The following is a 25,242-nucleotide window of genomic DNA, read 5'->3' on the forward strand; positions in this document are numbered from 1 at the left end:
AGTAGCAATGGGGGCTGGGAGAGGAAAATGGATAGATTACTGCAGGTCAATCAGCGCTTTGTGAAAACATCTGTGTGCTCATGTAATGTGGAGGGCGTGTCAGTTTCATCATAAATATGGGGAGCAGCGTTGTATATACATATACCCCATAGGCAGCATGTGGCCCACTCGAGAAATGACTGTCAGAAACTGGCCATTGTGTCTGGGTTCTTTCATAGGTGCAGGCTGCCTTTGCCCAGCAGTGGTGGCAGCTTTTTCAGGACGTGTCTGTATTCCTAGATTGTCCCTTTCTGTCTTTACACTGGAGGAGTTGGTAGCTATGCAGCTGTGTGAAAGCTGCTTAGCTTCTCTGAGTGCCTGGTCTGAGTTTCCTGGTCTATCACTTGTGGATAATATTTTTATTCCATGGTTATTGAGATTAAATGAGATAAAATATGTGAAAATACCTAACAGAATAAGTACTAAAGACTTTTTTTTTTCCTGCCTCAAAAATGGCTCAATTTCTTTTGTTACAGTCAAGGGAAATTTCTGTAAAATTTGTAAATAAGAATCTTGTTACACTTTATAAAGGTCTTACGTTTAGTTCATTGTTTCTAAAGCTCTTGTTTAAAACTGTTTTCTTGTGTGATTAGTTTATATCATCTGATGTCAGTTTCTTTTTGCCTTCACCACTTTCCAGTGTAGGCCGTCATCCTTATGGCTTTTAGATTGAATTTTGATCTAGACATTATGAAAGGAATACGATGCCAATGGTAAAAGTTCAATTGGAAGTTCCTTTGGTCCCACTCCCCAGAAGCAATCTCCACTGTCAGTTTCTAGTCTATCCTTGCAAGGCAGAATCCGCATAGCTCTTTGGGAGCTGATTTGAAACTGCCTTGTTGGTGCAGAAGTACAGATGTGGTAGGGAAAGTTCTGTCGGGCTTGCCAGCTCCCTGTGCAGCTCGGTCCCTCCCTGCAGTTCCGTGGCACAGTGTCTGGAACGTCTGGAGCTCCCTTGACGGGAACCGCCCGCACAGCTGGGTTGTGTCACCAAGAGCTGAATGTGCTTGACAGGTCTAGCTGCAGCCATGCTGCTGTGGGGCGTGTGATTAACCCAGGGATCCTGTAGGAGAGTGAAGAGTTCGCCTCGCAGCAGAGGGCTGGTCTGAACCCACTCTGGAATCCTTTTCTGAAGTCCTGAGGAGGCAGAGCCTGCCTTGGGTTCCAGCTGGGATTTTAGTCATTGTTTAGCTGGCCGGAGGCTGTGGTTCAGTTGGCCCTTTGGTCTACTGTTATATTTGGCTTTTTGTCATGAATATCTTTGGGTGGAGGTAGAGTAGAAGGTGCTGAATACAGTTGGAGGATGTAGGCTCAACTGGCCTTGTTGTTTACCAGCTGTGACTTTGGGTAAGACTTCTTTGGTCCTCAGTTTCTTTACTTGCAAGATGGGACTATTGTGAGGATGAGACAAAATAACTATGGGAAAGTGCTAGATGGACTGCAGAGTGCTCTGTGGATTTTTTGGTTTGTTTATCTTATTGGATGTTCAAAGGACAGTGGCTTATTTCTCTTACCTGTTGAGATAGACTGAACTGTTGATGCTGCGGAGGCCAAGGAACAGTTGTAGCTGTCTGGTGTTCTGGTGTCCTTGCACTTTGTCTCGCTTTTGTGGAGATCTTTTGTCCCCTCTGTTCTTGAATGCTCCTGGTATGCAGAAGAACCTGTATTCAGAAGGGAGCAGGGGCAATAGAGTTTCTGTGTCCAGCATGTTCTTAAGGAAACCACTCCCTTTTGTTGATTCAGCTGGTCCTTTATTGAGGCCCTGCTGTTTAGCAGGGGAACCTCGGTTGGTCCTACTCTGCTATTGGTGGTGAGACTTGGGAAGAGTTGTGGCGTCTCATGACCCCTCAGTTTGCCCATCTGCAGAAGGGGTTGGGCCACAAGACCTTTTTGTGCGTGGGGAGGAGAGATAGTGACTATCTTTCCTTTTCTACATCTCCTTTACCTTGCTGTATTCATCGTCTTACTGGGCAATTTTTGCCTCCTTTTAAATAACTTATGACAATTGTCCTAGAAAACATAGGACAAGTGAGTAATGAGGCTGAACGTCAAGCTGAGATGCCATGTTGACTTCTGAGAACTAAATGAATGAAAATCTCTTAAGGGTGACAGGGTGTTAAGGATGAGTATCAAATTGTCTTGCCTGTAATCTGCTGATCTTGACATCACTTTGTTTTTTATCATCCACAGCTGATTGTCTTTGATCAGGGCTTCTGGGTCTCAGATCCATTGTTATAGGAGCTGTGAGTACCTGAAAGGAGCCAGGGAGAAAGGATGTCATGACAGCTGGTGGCTGAAATAGAGATGCCACCATGAGAAGACATGGAGAATGAATAATTCTTTCAGCATGAGGCAACAATCCCTTTGGGACAGGGGAGGGGCCTTTGCCAGGCTACATGGGAGATGTTTGCATTGCTGTGGTTCTGGTTTTCAATGTTTTTCATCCGTCCTGGTTTTCTCATGCTCTTTATTATCTATATCTTGTTGAACAGAGGAGTACGTCTATCCTGTGTGGACATTTTAGTCTGGCTTTCCCATGGCAAGACTGAATTCCTAGATGACAATAATAGGATAACATTTGTATTTTTTCAGTATTTTGCTGCTGGAAAGATAAATAAGAAGAGTTAAATCTCTCTCTGCAGCTGATTAACCAGAAGGCTCATTAATAGCTCTAGTAGTGGGAGACAGTCACTGGCTGCTAGAACTTGTGCATCTAGCCAAGTCCCTTGGGGAACTCATCAATCGGACCAAGTGTTGGAGACCCATGGAAGATGTCCTTCTAGTTGAAACAGTTTCCCTTAGATATAAGGAGAAAAGTTTACCTTAGACATGAGGGGACTCATAGTTTCAAAAGACAAGGCCAGTCAGTAAGAGGAATGAATCCACCTCAGAGATTCATTGCAGAAGGTCACTTCCAGTAGATGGCATGGCTGATAGTAGATTTCTAATTACTGTAGCGCCTCCGAATGATCTCTGGCCTCATGGGAGCACGTAGCCTATGAATGCTGTTGCCATAGTTGTGAGTAGGAGGATTATGCTGATATTTCAGATTTCTAGAAATGTAAATGATACATAGTATAAACCTCGGCCAACGTGTAAGAAGAGGCAGATGAAAAATATTGAAGTGTTGTTAGCAAGAAAATAGTGGACCATTCAGCCGTAGTTTACAACACGGCTGATATGAGCGACTGAAGAGAAGGCAGTTGAGTTGTCTGATGCCTAGTGCATGGCCAAAGATAGTACTGTAATAATCTAGAGGGTTAGACAGGCACCAAGAAGTGAGCCGAAGTTTCATCGTATAGAAACGATAGATGGTTTGTGAAGATCAATGAATAATTGTCTGTGATTAGAATTGTTTTAGACCCTTTCATTTGCAATGTAAGTGGAAATTCTGTTGATTTAGGATTTGCCACTTTTTACTAAATCCCTTTACCTTGCATACATTTTCTAACAAGTAGACGAATACCTATTTAGTTGCTAGGTGTATAAATGCTGCTTCGGGACTGGAGGCAGGGATATGGCCAACAGGTGTAGAAGATAAACCTAAGGGTGATGTAAGGTGATTTTGGCCTTGGATTTTCTGACATCTTGACCTTTGGAAGCAAAGCTGTCTCATCTTGCATTACAGCTTTGAATTCATCATTGATTGACTTCGTGGAAATTGCATAGCTGAGCATTTCTTAAAAGCTTAAACATGAGGGAACCAAGAAGTATCTGCTTGAAACGCAGCCAAAGAATGGCAGTTGCCACATTTTTATATGACAATAAATAACCTAGGCCATAATCCTCACTGTCTCTGCATTCTGCCCCAACCAAGGGTGAGTTTACTGGTCATTCTGGGACTCCTCTGTAAGCAACAAGCCAGTCTTGTGATAGTAATTTCTTTCTTTTAAGGAGAAAAACATTTTTAGTAACAACAAAAATAGGCACCCACCGCTACACACACATGCAAGACTATTTCTAGAAGGATCCCTACATGAGAGAGAACATACAGCACTTAGATTTGAGCCACAGTCTTATTAAGCGTTTAAAACTTCTTCACCACTGCTACAAGCTGCTTCTCGGTTGCATGCCTGGCTTGGCTGCCTCTCCATGGGAGGTGGCCGTCTCCTGAGTCAGCAGTATCTCTTCCTGTGGCACCCAGTTCTTCTTGGGAGGTCTCAGGGCCATGCAACCAGGGGACCAGCTGTGGCAAGAGGCTGGGAGATCCATCTGCAGATGCTAGGTTGCAGGCCAAGGGTGGGGTTGCCCTACGCAGTATGTATTAAGTATCACAATCCACGTTTCATTGGCTGGGGTAGAAGTCATATTTATCTTGTGTTGCATTCAGTTTTAGAAGACACATCTGAAGACTGTCTGATGTAACTGTACACCAACGTGGTTAAACACTGAATGCCTTCTTTTAGAGAAAGTTACTTCATTGTAAAGGAAGTAACAGGATTTAGAGATTTTTTTTTTTTTTTTTTTCTAAATTCTCAAGCTTTTGTATCATGTGATCAGCAGCTAGCTTTTCTGTGCTCTGATGCTGTTCTTTTCACCTGCTTTCTTGATGGTATGTGTTCCTTCCCCTCTTTTCTTTCTCTTCCCTGCCTTTACAGTCTGCTTTATCTTCAACATTCTTTGGGTTGTCATGGGTCTCTTTCTTCCCTGAATATTTAACCAGGCTCACGTCTCCCCTGTTGTTTCTGCAGCCCACATCCTATCTTGCTGAGTCTCACTAGCCATTCATGGAGGAGGACTTTAGTTGTTATGCTGCTGTGGGCATTGCACATCCAAGGCCAGCGTGACTCTGATCCCAGGGTAGCCTTGTGTTTGTGGGTGCCACAGCGGGTCACCAGAAGAGCATTGTGCTGGGAGTCAGGAGACTTTAGCTCTGGCCCCAGCTCTGTTTATATCTAAGTTCTTCATCTCTCTCTGAAGCTTTATTTTACTTACCTGAAAAATTAGATTTGATTAAATAATTCACATGGTGTATTCCACCTCCGAAAACTCATTACTTGACTGTACGAAATCATACTAACTCTGGCTCCTTAGATTAGTTCTTTGTGACCAGTTAGGATCTTTTATTCAAAACAAATTGAAAACATTGAAGGTACTGGGATTGGAGCAGGTAGAATAATACCAAAAAAGTAGCAACAGGGTGCATAGCTCGCCCAGTGATTATGGCGGAGCAAGGGGAGGGAGGGAGAGAACGCTTTTGGCTGGTTCGCAGTCTTCCTGGGCTGCCTACACAGCTTGACGTTTTGCATTGTTCTTTGATGGAAGTAACATCCACTGGTTATCTTCAGTCTGAGTTGACTGGAGATATTTACTTTGAAACCCCAATTGCACCTTTTCCAGGAAGGGAAGCACCAGGACAGTCGGAGATCATACTCCAGTCTCTTTTCCTTGGCTCAGGTGACTGGCTGATGGTGCATCTTCTCCATCCCTTTTCAGAGAGGCCTGGTTTCTCGCATGAAAGCAGAAGTGTGCGCCTCAGCAGCTGAAGTGAAACCAGCATGTAAGAGGTGAAAGGCAGTGTCGAGGCCAAATCGGGAATTTCTTGACTCTTGCTTATCCAGGGCATGGGTATTGTAGGCACAAATGGAGGAGAATTTTTCTCCCTTTAGAGTTAAAGGAGCATGGGATTGGCAGTGTGGGGCCTGGGGTTTTCCTGGTACTTCACATTAGCTCTGTCTTTGGCTGTGTCATCTACCCGTTTCTGAGCTGGCCTCGTCTGTAAGATGAGGTTGTTGGGCCAAGCCAAACAATTTAGGGTTTTTTCCAGCACCAACCTGCCATAATGTGTAATTTCCCTCTTCATGAGCAAGACCCCTAGAGAGATGTGGCAAGTGAAGGCAAAGGGAGTTGAGACCAGTCGGTTTTGCAGATGCCTCCTGTGCATCCTGCAACTTCTCTGCGGGCAGAGGCTGTCTTTTAATGTTTGCACAGCACTAAGTCCAGGTTACCACAAGATGTTTGAAAATTGATTGTTACTTTTGGTCAGTGTACTGATTTGTTGGCATTTGTTCATCATTTGTCAGCAGTCTGTGGCCCTCTCTGCCAGGAATACAACCTCCCAGAGACATTCATGGCTTCCCGGTGTGAGTTTCCCCAGGAGTAGCAGTAGAACCTTCGAACCCCTGTACCTTCACAAGGAACACGTCTCCCTCCAGGACGTGGTAGAAACGGTTCTACCGATAGTTTCCGCCCCCTACGTTTCTGTTCATTTGATTTTTCTTCAAAAACCTCAAGGACATTCATAGCCCCACAGCCTCTATTAAATGTTGGCATTCAGGTTGAAGGGCTTGCTTGTGCCCTTGAGCCTTGGAGTGAGGTTTAGCAGGAAACATCACTGTTTCTCTAGAGAAATACTTACCTTTGCCTTCTTGGTAATGATATCCCAGTCAAAACATTTGTATTGCTACTGATACGGTCAAACACGTGCGTTAAATGGCTTATTAAGAATATTTTTTGATCATGAGGGAATCTGCAAATCTTTCTTCTATCTCTCTTTTGCTTCCACAGGGTAACTTTGCAGTCAAATTGATAAGCGTTTAAAATACATCCCATTTCCACAAAGAATATCACTCTAGTCACTCCTGGAGAATGGAATGCTTTCGCTAGGCTCATAGCATTGACTTAAGCGAACAGTTATTGAGTGGAGATTATTACAAGTGCATTTAATTATTCATGCTATTGGTCAAGAAATATAAAGGATTTCATTTAGATGTGTTTATTTTCTTCCAGACAGTAACTTCAGTATTCTTTCCCACTAGTTTGAGTTCCCTTCTTCCGCTGTTTATTTTAATTTTCTTTGTAGAGGTGGGGTCTTGCTGTGTTGCTCTGGCTGGTCTCCAATGACCGGCCTCGAATGATCCTCCTGCTTTGTCCTTTCAAAGTGTTGGGATTACAGGTGTGAGCCACCACACCCACCCTCTTCTGCTGTTTCTTTTTTTTTTTTTTTTTTTTGAGACGGAGTCTCGCTCTGTCGCCCAGGCTGGAGTGCAGTGGCGCATCTCGGCTCACTGCAAGCTCCGCCTCCCGGGTTCACGCCATTCTCCTGCCTCAGCCTCTCCAAGTAGCTGGGACTACAGGCGCCCGCCACCACGCCCGGCTAATTTTTTTGTATTTTTAGTAGAGACGGGGTTTCATCGTGGTCTCGATCTCCTGACCTCGTGATCCGCCCGCCTCGGCCTCCCAAAGTGCTGGGATTACAAGCGTGAGCCACCGCGCCCGGCCTCTCTTCTGCTGTTTCTAACTGATGCTGCAGTGGGCCTGTGAAACTCTTGCTGTGAGCAGCAGGGAGGGAGAAGAGGGAGTGAAAGAGCTGCAGCGGCCATCATGGGTGTGGCTGACACTGCCCACAGTGTTGGTGGCGGCCACCCCAGAGCACTCTCAGTGTGGACGCACCTGTCTTCCGAATGCCCTGCTATGCATCTGGAAGTGACGACTGAAGGTCTGATGAGGGAGTTGCCACCCTGCTTATGTCACTAAGTCTGAGAATGCAGACAGGACCATGTGAGTGGGACAGTGCAGCCGCCAAAGGCCCAGGGGACCCCATCCACTCCAGGAGACGCAGGGTTTCTTCAGCTCGCTACCGGGATGACAGCCATTCCTCTCCAAAGTCATATCTGTGATCAGTACCCTTTAACTCATAAATTACCTATAATTTATGCTGCCAGCTTCTAGAAGTAACAGAATCTCAAATCAGAATGGTAGTAATGAAATATTCTGTTTACTTTCAAAGCCATATTCTAATAGACAAGATACCATATTTTTACCTCATGTTTTTCCTTTAGAATATACTTACCCTCAAGTTAAAATTTTATCCCCTTTACATAACAAGATTTTAGAAAATCTAGGCCAGTTTGAACTCCCATGACACGCTTTGAGCCATCCATGGCTGTACATTCCCAGATTTTAGTGCAAAGCCTTTCCCACCAATTTGGAATGAACTGATCATTGTAACCAGCTCTGTATGAAACTCTTGTTTAAGATCCCAGCGCTGTAGTGATGTCATTTTCTTTATACCCAAAGTGAATGCTACACGGACTAGCTTATTCTGGAATTTGACTGTACGATTCTTCTCTTGGTTAAAATCTTCCATATTAGAGGAGCCCTGCTAAGTGAACAGTCTCCCTTCTACATTGGTTTTTGTGCTTCTAACTAACTTTCCTAATAATCTTATTTTTCCCTGAGAAAGCAATCCATCCTATTTAATGTGGAGTAGCGGTTGTGGTTGGAATTGAAGACAAATCCAGTATGTTCTATTCTGATTTTTTTTTCTTTTTTAGCATCAGTGTGTTTTCAGTAGAAGTGATTCAATCTTAATGTGGTTTGGGCTCAAGGGTAGAGAACAATAAGAGGTATAAATATAGTAGACAGGAGGGGGATCATGTTGAGTCAAGATAAAGTCTACTTTAAGTTGTGTCCATGTAAGACCTCGAACTAAAAAGAGGAAAGGTGTTAGATCTCCTAGGAATCATTATTAGAGTTTTTAAGTTTCTGATGGAAGGTATAAGTGTCTATCTTATTTATATATTAATGAAATACAACAGGGAAAAGATCAATTTGTAAAAAATTTCACCATCTTTAGAATTCTCAGGGGACCCAAGGGAGATGGGGAACTTTATTTTCTTTCTTTCCATGGTATCTTCATATTTGAAGACTAATGATCAGAGCTCTTGGAGTTTTTAATCCTGAGGAGATACAGCTCTTAGATAATTGTAGGTAATTTATGAGTTAAAGGGTACTGATGGGAGTCTTCCCATAATTATGTTAAAATTTGGAACCCCGTAGAGCCAGCTGCTGGACGTCTGCCTTACAGGACCAGAACTCAAAACCCAATGGGCAGAACCTTGTGTAGGATTAACCTTGTTTTTTTAAATCAGGACATTTGTCTTCATAGCCCAGCTTGCCCATTTCCTGACAGTATTGCCTTGGGTTAAAAAAAAAAAAAAAAAAGTCTGTCTTATAAAGTGGTTACAGAATACCTGCTTCCTAGAGATATTGTCAGGATCAATTGAGATAATGCTTATGAAGTGCTTGACATGGTACCTGGAACCAGTAAGTGCACAATAAATGTCAGCTGTCATCATCATCACCACCACCATCATCAGTACTTGAATATACCTCTATTTTACCATGCTTTTTATATTAGTTCCCTTAATCACAAAGCCCAGATTAGCAACAAATAACAGTATGGCACACTCATTACTTTTCTACTTCTCTATTCTTTGGACCGTTTTTGATGCCCTTTGATCAGGGGTGTTAGGTGAGGACTGAAATTGTATCTCAAAGCTGTTATTGGAAGAGGAGAATACACTATAAACCCAGAATACAGAGTGCTCTGACGTATCTTTCAATGGAGGAGGGATTTTCCTAATACCTCTTATATTACTTCATTATACGAAGGGAAAGGGAAGAAAATGGAGAAATTAAAATATTCTTTGAAATTTGCTCAGATGTTTAGGTATGGTGATTCTAATTCCTCATGCTAGAACTTGTGTACCTAGAGCAGTAACTCTTGCTACAGGGTTCCTCTAATACTACTGATGGTTTTAATTTTTTATTAACAGCTATAGCAAAGGCAGCCTTTTTGAGTGGTATATTGACTGTGGAAAAAATAGCATGGAAAATGAATTTCTCTTTATAAAAGAATAATACGAAAATGTGTGAGTTTTTGCTCAAGGAAAAGTCCATGCCTGGTTCCATATGTTCTGGCAAGAGGGAACTTCTAAGGCTTCTTCTGTACCTTAACATTGCATGAGGCCTCGTTTAATCAGTGCATTCATCCCTGATAGATATTTGTCTAAAACCTTTGCTGAAGAGCTCTTCTTCACTGAATATTAATAGTCTGTATACTAGTAAAGCCATACAATTTTTTTTTCTTTTTTTAGACGGAGTCTCGCTCTGTCACCCAGGCTGGAGTGCAGTGGTGCTATCTTGGCTCACTGCAAGCTCCGCATCCCGGGTTCACGCCATTCTCCTGCCTCAGCCTCTCGAGTAGCTGGGACTACAGGTGCCCACCACCACGCCCGGCTAATTTTTTGCATTTTTAGTAGAGACAGGGTTTCACTGTGTTAGCCAGGATGGTCTCGATCTCCTGACCTCGTGAGCTGCCCGTCTCGGCCAGCCAGAGTGCTGGGATTACAGGCATGAGCCACTGCGTCCGGCCAAAGCCATAGAATTTTGTGATAGCTATTTATCTTAAATTATCCAGAATGCTCTCAAAGAGAACCAAAATTGTTTTTCCCGTGTAAATCTCTTATGAGAGCATTTTTTGTCCTACTTGTAAGTAGTCTCTACAATGCAAAAGAGTTATAAAATGGCATGTAGACTTTGGAACTGTGCAGTCTTCAGCTGCCTTGGGTTTATGGGAATTCACATAGTGATGCCGCATAGAGTAGCTGTGGCTTTGGTCTAAGCTGCTCTGGCTGTGGGCCAAATGCTAGTTGGTGTAACCCTCAGTCAGCAGATGCGAGGCTCATTATGGACCCAGCAGTAGGTACTTTTTGCTTCTTCATATTCTAAGACTTTGGAAATCCCAGTTAACATGGGAAGATGGTGAGGTCTTACTGGGTTTTTGGCCCTGGAAACAGCAGAGGAGGGCCGTCCACTGCCTTTCTGCTCCTGTGACACGTGGGCAGGGTTTCTGGCAGCACTTCTTTCCCTACCTCTCCACTGGTCTGAAGTATTCTGTTTAGAAACAGAGTAGGTTTTATATCAAAGGTGTAATTTTTTTTAAAGCCTTTAATGAAGGGATTAGGGTCCCTTTACCAGCTAATGTGTTTAGATTCATTTTGTTATCCTCATGTGTTCAGGGCTTCTCCCCCAGGTGGAATGGTGTAGAAGAATCTTTCTATGCCTGTCTTTCAGAGACTTCCTGAAGATGGTTCATTGATGTTAGCGCCAGATGAGGGTCTCTTGAAAACTCAAAGAATTTTGGCTATCTTCGTTATACTTCAGTCGCCTAGGCATGACTGGTTGATACTAGCTGGGCAAAGCCCAGAGAAGCCCACACATTCACCAGTGTCCTGCCTCTTACACACTTCAAACAATGCCTACTCTTGCACATGGGACCTAGAGAGCCCCGTCTGCTCTCTCCATGCTAGTGAGTGTTAAAATTCAGTGTGTGTGTGTGTGTGTGTGTGTGTGTGTTTAAATAGCAGACACTCTTAAAAGTAAAGTATTACTAAGAACTTTCAGTTTTATCAGCTATTTGAAAGTAGAGCTGCTTTGTGAAAGCCTGAATGGGAGCTGCTAAAACTCCACTCTCTCTGCCTCCTCAGCACTCCCAAGGTGCTGTTTTTTAGTGGGCTGCCCTCCCGAAGAATACACAACAGACTTTGTTTCCACGCAGTGGCTGAGCATGCATGAATATTGGCATATACACTAGCCAGCCATAACAAACACAGCAGTCTGCTTAGCCATCCAATTAGTGTGGTTACTACCTAGCTGCCTTAGGCCTGAGTTGTCAATGCTGGCCGCAGGCTTAGCAGGTGGTTTGGGTTGTAAACTTGATTTTTACCCAACAGAAATCACGGGACTTTCTTCTGCTTTCTATCCTCTACTTAGGTTCTTGTTTTAGTACTTTTAAAATAGAGCATAATATTCTAATAACCTTACCAGAGATAGTAGACTGTAGTAGAATTTTAGAGGTGCAAGGTACATTCATCTGTCTCGAGACACACACACACAGATGAATGTACCGATCTCAAGGAAGTAAGGCAACTTGCCCATGTCACACTGTTAATAGTGAAATTGGAACTAGAATTCTCTTTATATATTCTGTATTCCAGAATATTATCATCATGTGCCTCTCCAATCTGACCGCTCTCTGCGAATCTGCCATCCCACACTGGCCTCACAGACCTCTCCTAGAGAGGCAGGGTAAGCTGTAGTTCGGGGTGTGGTCGCTGAAGTCAGACTGCCTGGATACATATTCCAGCTCTGCCACTGGCCTACCGTGTTATGGGAAACCCAGCACCTGTGCCTTGTTTTCCTCATCTGCCAGGTGGACATACTAATAATACCTACTTCGCAAAGATTAAATGTGTTAATTCCTGTAAATGTCTCAGGCCAACCTGGAACATCGAAAGTGCTCAGTACACGCTAACTATCATTTTTGTCTGAATGCTTTGAATGACAATGGAGACAAATTAAAGCTCATGATAGATCCCACTGAAATGTTTTTCTCAGCGTGAGTAGACCAACTAGGGTTCATTTAAGGACAGCAGGATGTCTGTACCAACCCTACCAACCCCCTTCAGGTCATCTTTGGGAGGCCAACATGTTCATCACAAGTGTTTGAGATGTTTTGGTTTAATGCACCCCCCACAACCTCCCCACCTATTACTCAGAGTGATTGAGGGCTTGAGGCTTATCTGCTTACAATGATGTGGGGGAGACATTTGCAGGTGGGTGGTAGTTCTCACTAAGCTCTTCTGGCTTTATTCACCTGGCATTCACATTCCTTTGATTTGCTATGGAGTGATTTTGCTCAAGACCTAGAGAACAACAGCATCAGCATTAGGATTCTTAAAGGTCCATGGAATGACTGCTTTCTACTAAGCACAAGCCAGTATTTTGTTCCTCCATGTAATAATGTAAGTTATTATGTAGAATTCAACAGTTTGTGCGAGGAGAGAAGTTTTTATGGAAGGGTGGCACTGTCTGTCTCTGTGAATGATGTGGGTGAGATAACCACAAAGTATTGCTAAGTAACTACCACATTTGTCAGTCCACTGCCATCGACTGTGTGGGAGGCAGGGAAGGCAAAGTGTGGAGCTAATTTGTGTCATCCCTGTGTCATGGGAGAGTTACAGCCAAGCCCAAGTCTTGCTTTGCATGATGAGTAAGATACTTGGAGGAGAACTCTGATCTTACTTGAGTTCCGCATTGAGTTGACTTACAGTGGTGATGCTGGTGGTGGGTGGTGTGTTCTAGAACTACTGGAGCTGCAAAACCTTCTGAGGAAACGTGTTTTTCTCTGGGTGAGTAAACCTGGTTCCTGCTTACATTTGCAGAAGTGTTTCTCCTTAAAGTAGGCCGCCTCTGTGGCTGCCCAGAGCCATCATTCCCCTTGGCTTTGCTGCAGCAAACAGACTCCACCTTTAAAGAGCTGACGAGTTGTGGGAGGAAAGCAAATGGGAGGTGTTCTGATGTCGCAAGAGATGCCAGGGAAATCTACCTTTTGACAATAGATCTTTTACAAGGCAAACTTGGCCCTACTGTTTCTGGTGTTTATCCTCTTTCATGCTTAAGAAAATACGTTCCTATAAAAACACAGAAACATTCAGCTGAGTTTTTGTCTAAAAGTTCGATGGAGAAAATTTGGACTTGAAATGTCTCTTCTGTCCATGCTCTGTATTGGTAGTGCCAGAAACTAATGAACTCACCACATTTACACTTGTAAATGGTACGTCTGTGCTCAAGTTAGGATCCTGGGAAGCATTTGCAGCTCTTCTGGGTAAGATGAGCTGCAGCAGCCCGGCTGTTTGGGAGAGAGCTGAGTGCAGGAAGTGGTGTTTGGAGCTTTAGTTCCCTTTTTAAAGGCCTCTCCCTTCTGCTTGTTTTAAAGTTGGTTTTGAGTTGTCTGTCATCCCATTTGTATGATAAGCCTTTTCCTCAGGCTTTTCATCTGTAGAATATTCAGAGACCAATTAAGATGACTGAGAAACAAATAAGACCTAGTGGCAAAACCTTTTGAAATGCAGTTAACTGGCTTGTCAGCCGCTGAAGTCTTACTTTTTTCTTGAACATTATTATTATTATTGTTATTATTATTATTTGAGACGGAGTCTCGCTCTGTCACCCAGGCTGGAGTGCAGTGGCGCTATCTTGGCTCACTACAAGATCCACCTCCCGGGTTCACGCCATTCTCCTGCCTCAGCCTCCCAAGTAGCTGGGACTACAGGCGCCCGCCACCACGCCCAGCTAATTTTTTGTATTTTTAGTAGAGATGGGGTTTCACTGTGTGAACCAGGATGGTCTTGATCTCCTGACCTCATGATCCGCCCGCCTCAGCCTCCCAAAGTGCTGGGATTACAGGCATGAGGCACCACGCCCGGCCCAAACATTATTTTTAAAAACGGAACTTTGGTTTGCACATACTTAGTTGTCCCAACTTCATTTATTTATTTTTAAAGAGGACAGGATACATTTACTGAATAATATTTAGATTTACGAAGCACAGAAATGCTTTTGTAAAGCAGAAGACACAAAGCAGGGTCAGACGATTTCCTTTCATGGAAACCCGTTTTGTTCACTTATCAAGCGTGGTGAGGCATTGCTGACCTTTAGGTGATTTTTCGTACTTAATGTTTCTTGATCACATAAAGCCATCAGTCTACATGAAATCAGAACTAAAGTGCTACTGTCATTGACAGAATATTGTTTTAGAAATTAAAAGCCCCACTTAGGGTTGTAAAGTGAATACAGGTGTGAGCTGTGTCAGATGGCATTATATAATTTCATGAATTATTAACGATTTAAGCCATATGATTCATTTGATCAATGAGATAAAACCTTTCATAATTATGGTCTTTAGTAGAGAAATTAGAGAGCTGTGTCTGTACACGACAGGTATTTACAACAGTACTCTATCATTTCATCCCAGAGTGACTCTCCCTTTAGCTACTAGCCGTCTGCCTGATAGACAACATGGCATCTTCAAGATCAACCAAATCATGGGTCTGATTGAGGTTAGCGAACAGCCATCCTTGTTCTTAATTCAAGCGGAGAATTACGTGAACATCTCAGATATGACTAGTGCTTTTATTTTTTTAATATGTTTAAATTTTAATTAAATATATAGGAATGGGGTCTTGCCATCTTGCCCAGGCTGTTTTGGAATTCCTAGTCTCAAGTGTTTCTCCTGTTTCAGCCTTCCAAAATGCTGAGATTACAGACAGAGCCACCATGCCTGGCCTAGAGTACTTTTAGAGTTTACTCTCATTTCAATTACTATCTACATTTATCATCTTTTGCCAGTTAGTATTAAAACATCAAGAACTAAATGATTTGACCTAAAACCTCCACTGAATCCCAGTTACCTATGAGGATTACACTATTAGAACAGAGAGCAGAAACATGATTAGTTTCTTTTAGAGCCCACTCTGATTTTTATTGAACTTGCTCCTACTCCTCTTGAACTTGGCGTATGCATATGAATGTTTATTTTACCTGTTTTAAGTGACGTTTACTTGGAAGCATTTGAGTAATTTATAAATACATGGTGTCATAGTATTGGCTTGTGTCAGGAAGGCTTGTTTACCACAAAGCAGTGAAGTCTCATTGGAGAACTGGCCCCTGGTCTACAGAGTCACCCAGAGCTGGGTCATGACTGGTTCAAGAGCGTCTCACATTCGCTCCCTATCCTATACTGTCTGGATCTTGAGCTTTTGCATGTGATAAGCCATCCACTTTTTGGGAATATATGTGCTGTCTCTGTCACTGCTGTCTGGGGTTCAGTTTCTAGTTTCTGACCATAGCTCCTCACTCCTACCTTGTAGGCCCCTAGCTCAGTCCCTTTCTCTCCTTCTGGATGTTTAGTTAAAAGCCTTGCCGTCAGATAAAACCAGAAACAAAACTTGATTTGAGGAAGATCTGCATGTGTATTAAAAAAAAAAAAAAATGTAAGAAACTTGAATTTTTTTTAGAAACAAAGTACAGTCAGCCCTTGCTATCTGTGAGTTCCACATCCAATTAAAGCAACTGTGGATCAAAAATATTGGGGGGATCAGGGAGGATGGTTGCCTCTGTCCTGAACATGCACAGACTTTCTTTTTCTTGTCATTATTTCCTAAACAAGGCAGAAAAACGATTATTGTCATAGCATTTGCATTGTATTCAGTATCATAAGTAATCTAGAAATGGTTTAAAGTATACCAGAGGATGTGTGTAGGCTATATGCAAATACCACACCATTTTATATAAAGGTCTGGAAAGTCCATAAATTGTGGTATCGAGAAAGGGCCCTGGAACTAATCCCTCATGGATACGGCAGGACAACTGTATATATTCATTGAAAACAACTTGAAAAGCACAAGGAAGCAAATAAATCTATTAGTCCACTGTTAAAAAATTAGTATTGTTACCATTTTAGTATTAACATGTGCATTTCCAACCTTTGCTTGTTTGTGTTTGAGTTTGCATGTGCACAGATAAATAAAATCCACATAAGTTAATGTCCTTTTGGTATTCTATGATATAAAGGTATCTGGTTTATTTAAAATAACTGATTCCAAAAGTATGTTGCAGAAACCATTGATGATATTTGAGATAATTGTAGGGAACACCTGAGCCTCTTTGATTTTTAATAATTATATTTTTTTCCTATGTGTATTTGAAATTCTAACTACTGCATCAAACGTGAGTTCAGGGTTACAGTTACTTTGAAAGCCCATTAAATGCGGGAGTCTCCAGCATCTTTTCAGCATCTCACTCAGGCGATTTCGCTAGGTCTCCAGTATTCAGCATGTCGGCAATTTGGTCAGCTCTACCTTCAAAATACATTCATATCTCAACTGTGTTACCACTCTGAATGCTACTCTCATTCAAGTGATCCGCGTGAGCACAGTTTATTCCCGTATCTTTGCAACTAACGCCCTGCTTTAGTCTTTTCTCAATTTGTTGACTTACCTCAGAGTCAAAGCCAGAGCCTTTACCATGACCTACAAGTCCCTACACGATCCGCCCCCCATCTACGCTGCATACACCGCTCTGTGGCCTCATCTCCTCCCGCTCTTCTTGCTCACTCTGCTTCCGTTGCATTGGCCTCTTTGCCCATTTCTGAGCACACTGGGCGTGCTTCCACCTCGGGGCCTTTGCCTTTGCTTTTCTTTCTCCTTGAAGTGTTCATCCCCAGAGCCCTGCTCTCCCACTTAACATTTTTAATGATTCTCTTCTATTGGGCACTTACCTGGCTGCCTTTTCTAAAAAAACTCTTTTCCTCTCAAGGTTTCATATTCTCCTTGCCTGCTTCCCTACGGCCCCTTGGCTGTATTACCAACGTACTACATATTTTACTTATCACCTCTCTGTCCTCTAAAATGTAAGTTCCACAAGGGCAGGGATTTTTGTCTTGTTTTGGTCACTCCTGAATCTAGAAAAGTTCCTGGGATGTAGTAGGCACTCCATAAATACTCACTGGAAGACTAAGTTAAATAAAAATCATGTCCTGACTTAATAATAGTAAATCAATACATGAGGTGTAAGGATCTGTAAAAGTCATAAAGGTGATGAATAATGCCTGAAAAACACTGATATGTTGTAAGTTTGTTTCTTTTGTGGTCTTATTATAATTATCACCGCAGTAAATACCCTTAAGTAATTTCTGGGTATATTTATGATTCTTTTCTTAAAATGAATGCTTAGACATATAATTGCCGGTTCTTAGGATATGCATATTTTAATAGTTATTAGACCTAGACCATATATATCAGGTTGTACTTCTCCCTTTAATGTATGAGTGCCTGTATTTCTTCGCATACTTCACTGTCCTTTGTCTAAGTGCTTTTTTATCTTAACCAATTTAATGAATTTAATGGCTGAAAAAGCTATCTGAATACCTTAACTTGTGTGTCTTTGACGTGAATGAGCTTCATTTCCACATGTCTAATTCTTATCTCCTTACCATTTTTTTTAACAAATAGCTTGCTCTCATCTGTTTTGGTTTAGACTCTGGTTGCAGTGGACTGAAAACCTACTTGAACTAATTGTATTGGATGGATGTCACAGGCATTGGGTTTATATCCAAGAACAGGATGCAAGGGACAGTGAGACCTCCCAGACACAAGACTGGAGGGTCTGCTTCTCTCTGCTGTCTCTACTCTTCTACTTTGCTTTGCATACTGGATTTCTCCCTTTTTTTCATGGCGTCTTTGTTCCCCTATTTAACTCTTTATTCTACCTGGCTTTGGTGTGCCCCGCCACTTAATTCAGCCCCTACTTTATGTGACCTTTCAGTTCACATACCCAGTCATAGTCTTAAGTGCACGGGTATCCGCGGCCCAGATTTCTAGGGTGAGCAGTCTGTTGGATCAGTTTTATCAGCTAGTCCCCCCTCATCCAATCAGCTGAGGTCAGCATAGAGAGCTGAGGCTCTTGGGGCCTGTTGCCAGGGGCTGTGGATGAATTGATTTCTCTAGCCAGGACACAAGGACACAGTGATTAGAATGTTCAGTACAATGTATTTTGCCCATTTTTTGATTTGTTATATTAATCTTTCTCTTATGGGTACCTAAAAGTCCTTTCCATTTGAAGGATAGTATTGCCTTTTGTATAATGGGTGTTTTTCTATCCATTTATCATTTTAATTTTGCTTAATGGTGTTGCCATGTAATCAAGGCTATCAGTTAAATCATGATTTCTGGTAGTTCGTAGGTTAGAAATACCTTCTCTATGAGGAAATTATACATTCAAATATATTTTCTTCAAGTTCTCTACATTCTTATCTTTCATGTGCTTCTCGAATTGGATTACATTTTAGAGGGATTAGTGAGAGAAATATCTTTACAGTGTTTATTGCAGGAGCATAATATTTATTTAGTTGTAATTCACTTCTCTCAGCAGAATTTTGTACTTTCCTTATTTTAGCTTGCGTTTCCTAGCTACTTCATAAATATTCTTGGTAGAATTTTTTTCAGTTACGTTTTCTAACTGGTCCCTCATGATTTATTAAAGCTATTTTTATATTTTTGTAACTGACTGCCTTACTAGTTGTAATTTTTTGCTCGATATTTTTGTGCTTTACATGTAAACGGTTATAACATATGCAAGTAATTATTTTATTTCTACCTTTTTCTATTTTTTCTATCTTTTTCTCAATTTATTGTGCTAGATCTTTTAGAATGAGGATAATAATTGTAATGGCATGTAGCGCATGTCTTACACTGTTGTAGTTTTTAGTGATAATTATTCTGACTAGATAACTAAATGCTGACTAGATAACTGGAGTGCTCTGGTAATTTAGACAGCAAATACAGGAAATGAAACTAGTGGAAAACTCATTCTAACCCCAACGAGTTTTTCCACTGGCTTTTCTTGGAGCCTGAAAATTTTACTCATTTATCAGTCTTTCTGGTCAAAGCGTTGCCTCTACAAAATGTATGAATGTATTATACCTGCTAAGATGGCATGTTACATATTTAGTTATCTGATTATTTTCCAATAAATGGTACTGGCCTATTATGGGAAATTGCAAGATGGACCTTAAGCGAACGGAAAAGTGTTTTGATGGTGCCGTCAGTGTGAGCCTTCATAATGAAGCAGCTGCCCACCTCCAGCTTCATCTTCTGCCTGCTCTGTGTTCTTCACACCGTCTCACCTCCATCCCATAAGCTTCAACCTGAGTGAACGTCTCTTGCTTTTTAAAATATGTCTCGTTCTCTTGCCTGGGGCTTTCCTGCTCCTGGTCCTCAGTGTCAGTTTCACTGTCACTTTCTCTAGGAAGGCTGATGTCCTTAGACTAGGGTGTGTGTTCTATTGCATTGCTCCTTTAAAGTAACATTTTAAATCTTTAAAATAACACTTTAATCTTTAACATAATTGCTTTCTAAAAATTATCTCTCATGGCTGATCAATTATAACCTCAAACTGCCATGCCAGAGAGCGTATCTGCCTTATTTACTGATATGGTTTGGCTGTGTCCCCACCCAAATCTCATCTTGAATTGTAGTTCCCATAATCCCCATGTGTCATGGGAGGCACCCGGTGGGAGGTAATTGAATCATGGGAGCTGTGCTGTTCTAGTGATAATGAATAGGTCTCACCAAGTCTGATGGTTTTATAAAGGACAGTTCCCCTGCACCCACTCTTTTGCTTACCACCATGTAAGACACACCTTTGCTCCTCCTCTGCCTTCTACCGTGATGGTGAGGCCTCTCCAGCCATGTGGAAGTGTGAGCCCACTAAACGGCTTTCCTTTATAAATTGCCCAGTCTTGGGTGTGTTTTTACTAGCACTGTGAGAATGGACTAATATGTTGACCATTATGTCTGACACACAGTAGTCACTCAGTGTTTCCTAAGTTAACAGTTAAAAGGGGGTTGGAAGATAATGCTTGACATGTTATTGGTGAACTTGAGCAACCACAGTGAGCTGTACTGATTGGCAAAAGTAGTGGCATAGGGAAGTTGGAGTTGAAAGGAGTATGGCCAATAAGCCTGTACCCGAAACGTTTGAGTTTTATCCTGATCTGAACCTATGCAGAGCTGAAGGAAAAGCCTGCCTTCTGTTTACTGGAGTTGTGCACAGTTTTGAGGAGTTTGAAAAAAAAGCAATTTTATACATAAATGACCTCTGTGCAACCTTGGACGTGAAGCAAGATATAACCCTATACTTTATACTTTTATTCTTTAATTTCCTTGCTCTTTAGGGTTGCAGTGATACATCCCCTGGGCTTTTACAGCGTCTGAAATGGCAGACTGACTCATAAAGTATGAGAACTCCACCTATAGTAAAGACCATATTTCAAGAGCTAGAGTGAAAAAGGCAGTAGGAGGAAAACACAGGAATGTGCATAAAAGTATTTGGTGCTATTTTGTTGGTAACAGAAAGGAAGGTTTTGCTTTTGTGAGCCTGGATGGTTCCAGTTTGTGAAAATGTTTTCGGAAGTGAATACAAAGACATCGTTTCAACTTTTCTCAAGTTACAGTAAACTTACCTTTCTTCCCATATTTTTTCTATTTTTTTGTTATATTAATTCTGTTACTATAAATTACACACTGAACTCAGAACTGAATATGAATAGCAAGACCAAATACATTTTTGGCTATTTTCTTTAGCTGATTTATTGGCAATAAGTGTTCATGAGGGAACCTGTTTGATGTCATGTTTGTTTGTTTATTTTATTTCATTTATTTATTTTTTGAGATGGAGTCTCACTTTGTTGCCCAGGCTGGAGTGCAATGGTGCGATCTCGGCTTACTACAACTTCCGCCTCCCTGGTTGAAGCAATTCTTCCTCAGCCTCCTGACTAGCTGGGACTATAGATGCCCGTCACCATGCCTGGCTAATTTTTGTATTTTTAGTAGAGACGGGCTTTCACCATGTTGGCCAGGCTGATTTCAAACTCCAGACCTCGGGTGATCTGCCTGCCTCGGCCTCCCAAAGTGCTGGGATTATAGGTGTGAGCTATGGCATCTGGCCTGATGTCATGCTGAACTGAGGGTTGACCTTGGAGAACTGGAACTAAAGATACGGTGATCAAACTGATTTTATGTGAAATTACTATATGACTAATAAAATTAAGCAAGTTGAGACTGCTAATCCTGGCACATTGAGTTATATAGTACTAAAGTTTAGAGCCATTCTAGAGCTGCAGAAGGGTGTGTATTTAATACTTTCACTTTACATATGAGGAAGCTGAGATGTTAAGTGACTTGCTTGAGGTCATGCAGACGTTTAGCTTCAGAGCCAGATTAGTAGTAGCTGCTCTATTTTATGCACTTGAGTCAGGTACATTCCTACCCCATTTTATAGATGGGCAAACTGAGGCACAGAATTCAAGTAACTTGCCCGACTTCACACAGCTAGCAAATGTCAGAGTCAGGATTTGAACCAAGGTGGTCGGCGTCCCAAGTCCTTGCTTTTAACCTCTAAGTTGTTTTGCCTCCACTTCGCTTTCTGGACTGGCAATCCATTATTCTCTGCCCTTAACAATGTTGCCACCTAGAATGAATGGTTTCAGGGAAGCTCTTTCCCCAGTAAATGGCTCTTGTAGGTATTTTCCATAGCTGAAAATGGTATTGGCCTTTCTCTAAGATGCTCTATTCTCAGAGATGGTTTAGGTTGAAAGAATCCAGTCTGTGATTAGAGAACCCTGAAACAGGAAGCACATACCTCCATGCTGACACTGCAGTGGGAGCAATGCAGCCAAAGGACAGCTACGCCTTCCGAAGGGGTGGGGTTTGGATTATGCTGCAGTCTTTTTATCTCCTTTTGCAACCATATTGTTCTTTCGGTAACTCATTTTTAAAAGAAGTTTGCCCAAAAGCCAGCAAATGAAAGTGATTGATTGGAAAACCAAAGTGTACTTTGATACCTGATATCTGTTCCTCTGCTTTGAATGACAGAAGATAATTTCTGTTGTTCTTTTAAACAAGTTGCATTATGCCTGTGTTATGTGTCCTCCTGGCAAATGACTAAAAGAGATGCCCAGAAGTTTTGGTGTATAAAACTTGTTGTAAGGCAAGAGTCACCCACAATGAGTCTGGTTTAGGTGTGGTCTGTTGGAGTTTAATTGGGAACACCAAATATAACTTGAGCACGTTTCAGCAATAGCACTTGCAGGATCTAAAGGCTTTAACGTAGCAAGGTCCTTGGGGCTTGAGGACTCAATGGGATCTGGAGGCTCTTTCATTCAGTAGAAAATTACTGGCCTGGCGCGGTGGCTCACACCTATAATCCCAGCACTTTTGGAGACCAAGGCGGGTGGATCACTTGAGGACAGAAGTTCGAGACCAGCCTGACCAACATGGTGAAACCCTGTCTCTATTAAAAATTCAGTAATTAGCCAGGAGTTGTGGCACGTGCCTGTAGTCGCAGCTACTTGGGAGGCTGACACAGGAGAATTGCTTGAACGCAGGAGGCAGAGGTTACAGTGAGCTGAGATTGCACCACTGCACTCCAGGCTGGCTGACAAAGCAAGACTCCATCTCAAAAAAATAAAATAAAATTACTAAGATTTGGTATCTTCAGAGCTTTTTGGGGAAGAAAGTATGGTTGTGATTATTTATTTTTATTTTTATTTTTTACCATCAGGCCCTGTGAAATGATTGTCTTTTAAAAATGTCTTTTTACAAAATTGTGATAAAAATTCTCTCAAATGATAGAGCATCCTTTATTTCATCTCATGTATTTTATTTCAAGACAGTTAAAGCAGTGCCCTATTAGAGCCTTAACAAAAGTGCTACAAGGTTGTGAAGTCATGTCAGTCAAGGGTTTCCGTAGGCTTCATAGAGGCATCTGATTCGAGCCTTGCAGGATGAGGAGATTTGTGTGTGCTAGAAGGGAGAGGACACCTGAAGCTAAGGAAACAATAACATGAGCCAAAGACCACATAGTGTACAAGGGAAAAATTTAGTGGGAAATGAGGCTTAAGACTTGGTCAGCCAAACGCAGCAAATCTCGGAACACCATGCTAGGGCATTGATGGACGAGATTCTATAGGCACTAGAAGGTTTCGGTAAAGGGAATGACATGCATTCTAGTTACAGGGGAACTATGGAAGAATTTGGGTGTATCTCAAGATTCTTGGGTTAATAGATAACCTTAAAACTTTCTCCCTTGTGTGTTTTTTAAATCAGTTTTTAGTTTTTCTATGGTATAGAGAACCTACTTTTCAAATTGTAAATGTTAGATAATTTGCCCCTTTTTAAAAACATTTTCATGGAGACAGGGTCTCTCTCACTATTGCCCAGGCTGTACAGTGGCATGATCACAGCTTACTACAGCCTCTACCTTCAATCGATCCACCTGTCTCAGCCTGTTAGTAGCTGAGGCTATAGCCACATGCCACCATGCCCAGCTAATTTTTAAATTTTTAGTATTTTTTTTTAACGGAGTCTCACTCTGTCGCCCAGGCTGGAGTGCAGTAGGAGCAACCTCAGTTCACTGCAACCTCTGCCTCCCAGGCTCAAGCCATCCTCCCACCTCAGCCTCCTGAGTAACTGAATTTTGTATTTTTATTTCTAGTAAAGACAGGGTTTTACCATGTTGGCCAGCCTGATATTGAACTCCTGGCTTCATGTGATCTGCCTGCCTCAGCCTCCCAAAGTGTTGAGATTACAGGTATGTGCCTCGATGCCCAGTTTTTTGTTTGTTTGTAGTAGAGACAGGGTTTCACCATGTTGGCCAGGCTGATCTCAAACTTCTGGCCTCATGTGATCTGCCTGCCTCAGCCTCCCAAATTTGCTGGGATTTCAGGCATGAGCCACCGCGCCCAGCCTCAGCTAACTTTTGTATTTTTTTTTTGTATTGATTGATTGATTGGTAGAGATAGGAGTTCACCATGTTGCCCAGGCTGGTCTTGAACTCCTGGGCTCTAGCAGTCTACCTGCCTTGGCCTCCCAGGGTGCTGGGATTACAGACGTGAGCCACAATGCCTGGCCAATAGTTTGACTTTTCTCTTGACAAAAGGTATTTTTTACAATGAATTAAAAAAAAAACTGTGAGTAAGATGGCTTTCTTGTATCAAAGCTTGAATGTGGTCACTTGGTTGTTGCTGTAACGTGTAAGTGAACTTGAGTCTTGAATGTTCGTGGGCATTTCCCATTACTAATAAGGAGGTACAACAAAGCGTTCAGTGGAAGAACCAGCAACTATAAAACTGAAATCATTTTTTGGATGGATTTTTGGCTGCTTTCTATAGTTGGCTTAGGAGAAAAAGTAGAAAGCTGGAGTAGGAGGTTGATATGTTTCCTTTGGCAAATCTGTGACATGGAAGTATCCATGAGCCAAGGGGCCAGAGGACGTAGCTTGTAATTCTGCTGCCTGCAACTTTTAATTATGCAATTCAGGGAATAGCTCGTTAACCTCATTTTTTTGTAAAAAAAAAAAAAAAAAAAAAAAAAAAAAATATATATATATATATATATATATATATATATATATATAAATTGTCTACCTTACATGTAGTTGATGAGACCCAAATGATTTAAGTATGAGAAATACTAGATTTTTCTTCTTTTTTTTTTTAATCTGCCTCCTTCCTAAAAGCCTGACCTATGGTTATGTTGGTTAAAGGTTGGCTAAGGGCACTGTGATTCACCAAGGTGTTCAAGTCAGAAACCTTGATATCTACCTTGAGTCCTCCCTTTTCTTCATCTCTCATATATAATTGGCCTCAAATTCAACCGCTTTTACTTTTTTACTCACAATCCTGCTCCATCCACTCTGTATTGATTACTTTACATGGAGTCCTTCTCATCTGTCACCTCGACCCTTGCAGGAGTCTACTAACTGGACCCACCCCCATCTTCAGTCTCACCCTCTTAAAAACATTCTCATAGCACTTACTTGCCAGATGCTGTTTGAAGCGCTTTATAAATTCCAATTCATTTAATCTATCTATTTAATCCAGTCACCTTCCATAATACCACCTAGTTATCACTCTTAAATCTGGCCATTTTTCTTACCCACTTAAAGTCTTTTCCTAGCTCTCTTGCCTAAGCATTCCATGCTCCTCTCTGACTGCCCCATCTTCGCACCCTGTAG

At 41.8% G+C, this 25,242-nt stretch overlaps 1 protein-coding gene across 18 annotated transcripts in view; it reads left to right on the forward strand.

Annotated features, from left to right (window-relative positions):
• The window catches only part of PSD3 (pleckstrin and Sec7 domain containing 3), a 555,378-nt gene that overhangs the window by 231,940 nt on the left and 298,196 nt on the right, over positions 1 to 25,242 (forward strand). For 2 of the 18 annotated variants that reach the window (XM_055286642.2, XM_055286626.2), the window contains exon 2: positions 2,230 to 2,282. The exons of 15 other annotated variants lie outside the window; for them this stretch is intronic. The gene's annotated coding sequence lies outside the window, so the exon portion shown is untranslated. Of the gene's footprint in view, positions 1 to 2,229; positions 2,283 to 12,997; positions 13,017 to 25,242 lie in introns of those variants that run through there. One more of the 18 variants, XM_055286653.2, reaches the window with a different exon arrangement.

This window comes from Symphalangus syndactylus, chromosome 1 (genome assembly GCF_028878055.3).
Source record: "Symphalangus syndactylus isolate Jambi chromosome 1, NHGRI_mSymSyn1-v2.1_pri, whole genome shotgun sequence".
Lineage (NCBI taxonomy): Eukaryota > Metazoa > Chordata > Mammalia > Primates > Hylobatidae > Symphalangus > Symphalangus syndactylus.